Source organism: Argentina anserina, chromosome 6 (genome assembly GCF_933775445.1).
Source record: "Argentina anserina chromosome 6, drPotAnse1.1, whole genome shotgun sequence".
Lineage (NCBI taxonomy): Eukaryota > Viridiplantae > Streptophyta > Magnoliopsida > Rosales > Rosaceae > Argentina > Argentina anserina.
Window position 1 is genome coordinate 12,260,706 of NC_065877.1, and position 3,258 is coordinate 12,263,963.

At 34.3% G+C, this 3,258-nt stretch overlaps 1 long non-coding RNA gene across 4 annotated transcripts; it reads right to left on the minus strand.

Annotated features, from left to right (window-relative positions):
- Positions 1 to 291: 291 nt before the first annotated feature.
- LOC126799076 (uncharacterized) lies at positions 292 to 2,980 on the minus strand. Of its 4 annotated transcripts, XR_007672588.1 has the most exons (6): positions 2,856 to 2,980; positions 2,711 to 2,772; positions 2,217 to 2,604; positions 1,675 to 1,842; positions 1,389 to 1,489; positions 846 to 1,134 (listed from the first exon to the last, which is right to left on the minus strand). It is a non-coding gene; the product is annotated as an uncharacterized LOC126799076 (long non-coding RNA). The 4 variants fall into 4 exon arrangements; XR_007672587.1 differs by lacking the exon at positions 846 to 1,134 and adding an exon at positions 292 to 358 and having other exon boundaries at positions 2,711 to 2,954; XR_007672585.1 differs by having other exon boundaries at positions 2,711 to 2,954.
- Positions 2,981 to 3,258: the final 278 nt, after the last annotated feature.

Consider the following 3,258-nt stretch of genomic DNA (forward strand, 5'->3'; position numbering starts at 1 on the left):
GAGTGCAGTTTATTTTGACAGTATGGTTTAGTTGTCAAGATTTTTGTTGTAAGAACATTTAGTATATATAAATATTTTTCTTGAAAAAAAGTCTTTGCAGCTTTTTCAACCATATTTTAAATAAAAATACCATTTATATATATTTATATGTATTTAATTAAAATCTTTCTTTATTTTAACCTATATATATATATATTCATATCTTATTTATAAACATATTACATTAAAATAATATATGTTTGAAAAGCGGTCGACTTAGGTCGCCTTAGCACGCCGATGCTCTCGCCTTTTGAGGCTTCCTCACATCGCCTTCGCCTTTGTTTTTGCCTTTGAAAACATGGGCTCCAACTGCTAATATCTAGGAGGAAGAGAAGCAAAAGTTACCAGCGAGTGAAATGAAATCAATACAAACGTTGTATTCAGTTTCAGAGAACTATTGAAGAAAGTTGCTCTGGTTTGCAATGACACTAGCTAGATAGTACTAAAAGTAGCAAATCATAAAGAGAGGAAGAAACACTACAAGAATATGACCTAAGAGGACATTTAACAAATGTCCCTTGGTACCTATATAAACATATATTTGTGCCATTTGAGCTATATGGACATTTGTGCTATATGTGTCTTTTGTTAGTGTTTCTATTACTAACTTAGACATTTAATTTATGTGTCCCCAAATAACCTAATGGAGCCCATAGTTTCTCAAACTACAATACAACACATACAATTGTACAAATACCATAATACAATGGGGACACTTAAAAGCATATGTGCCTAGATCTCTAATACTATAATTTTATATCAATATAAATATATTAATATTTTTCATAGAAATACAAATTAAAATAAATAGGAATAGGAAAGGTTGGATCAATCACATTGATATAATATCATTTAAAGAACTCTAAGGTTCAAATATTCAGCAATACATAAACAAACCCAATCAAGGATTACATTCTCTCTGGGAATTAAGTAATACAATGGAGTAAAATCCTTCTATATCAGGTCAAACTAACTCTAGAGAATACTGATCAAGAAATCTATGTAATTTAGTAATACTACTCTAATGGGAGTTCAACTTAATCTGCAGAACAACATGCTTATGCTTGATTACACCGTGCCACAAGTGAAATCAACCTACAAAACAATCAAAGAAGCATCTACTATAGTTACTTAAAACTAATGCACTAGAATGATCAAGGTAAATTTATAGTATACAACACAGTAATAATGTGTTTGATAAGAAATAAAGGAAGATGCTTGTTTTATGCATATTAAACAACGAAGTATCATTCAGAACCAAAAGAATCATTTCGGGTCTTATGAGATGAAAATGGTTAATTTAAAGTCCAAAGCATATCTAGGAATTGCAGGGGATAGTTTTGAAATACCATGATGGAATTACAGCGGCTCCAAGAGCTGGGCATATTTTCCATAACAGATGCACCTGACCATCCAACATCCCGGTCAGATACTCAAGAATGCCATTTTCCTAGTTCCAAAAGGAAATCCAACCATGATGAGTGATGAAAGATCAAGAACTCACATTACCCCAAACATCAAAGTAGCAGACATAGGCACTTAAAGACTTACATGCAATAAAATGATAGTATAAACAAACAGAATCTCATCTCAAGTTTGTATATACACACGTATACTTAGCAGTTAATAACTAACCTCTCTGATTGTTTCCTGTTTAGATGTAGGAATTGCAGGTCTTCCATGGATTAAGTTGCACACTTCTTGATATTGCTCTAAAATAGCGCGGGAATCATATGAAACTGACACCAAATGCTCGATTACAAAAGTCCATCTGCTTGCAATGCATCCTAGTAACATGAGTTCCTGTTTGAAGAGGGGAAAATCGTCACATAGAGTGGGATTGCAACCAGTGAACGCATTAAGCTTCTAGAGTTTAACATCAACCATCATATGAAGCAAGACCATATTAAGTGAAGAAATGTAATATACGCGACACAATTTATAGGAGCAATGATACAACTTATTTCCTAGCAATGGAATTGACTACATGATTAATGAGGTACAACACTAGTATAAGGACTATATAATGCCGATGCGTGAAGATGTGTAATAACACACGAATCTGTGGCAGCACATAACTATGAAAAAGCAAACACATATTGCTCAAGGAAATCAAGCCTTCCAAGAAAATTTAGAATACTTTATTGCAGTTTATCTAAGGTATTGAACTGACTCACAATTGATTCACACAAACCATGATCACCCCTCCTGCTACATCGTTGAAGTTCAACCCTGATCACAATTAAGCAAACTGTGTTTTCACATGATTCCAGAATAAACTCAGACCTTCATTTCAACTTTCATCAACTTACACATAACTAGTTCAATGCCCTCTAAAGATTGCCCACAAATCAAAATCACATTGCATTAGAAATATCGAATCTTGAGCCACATAATCTCATTGAAGGCATTGAACGTTCAACTAGTAAAACCAATAATTACAGTAAAAGTAATAGAATTTCACCCATGGTATTAATGTTAAGCTTCCAGATGACCTGGGAGTAGCGAAAATGGAGGCAACCTCAGCACAGCTTCCTCAGTCTCAATCGGATCCGATCTCAAAATCTATCACAAAACACACAAATCCCAATTCACATATCAAATCCTAAACCTTAAAAATCACAGCTTTAATATGTACATTGATAAAAAAATAAGAGAGATTAAACTTTACTGGGTATTGATGCACGGCTTGCTATCATCTTTAGACGGAACGAATTGAGGCATCGTAACCTTCTTCTCACACCCAACCGAAAAGCTTTCACAGACCAGGAGAAGAGCGTGCAAAAGAAATTGAGAGAGCAAGAAAGGGAAATTACCGTCGGTGGTGTTACAAATCTGAATGAGGAAGTTATGGGTGGTCGTCGGTCTTTGCTGGAGAGAGTAGCACCGTAGCAACAGATTTGACACAGAGAACGAGAGAGACTAGTGTGTTGTGTGTGCGCGTGTCTTGTACTCCGCGTATTCGTACGCATCCCTCTACCAAAATGAGAACTTACCCATATAAAATTTGCTAAAATGGGGACAATTAGGAGTTATATGTGCATTTACTCTCTCAATAGGCGCAAATGCTAAGATATGTCCCTAAATCAATGAAGTTAGAGACATAAGTTACGTAATTTATTTGAATGTTTCAAAAAATAAATAGAAATAGTAAAATATATATTATGACAAGATGATGTGAGAGAGAAGATGAATTGTGATCACAAAATAGCATAAAAC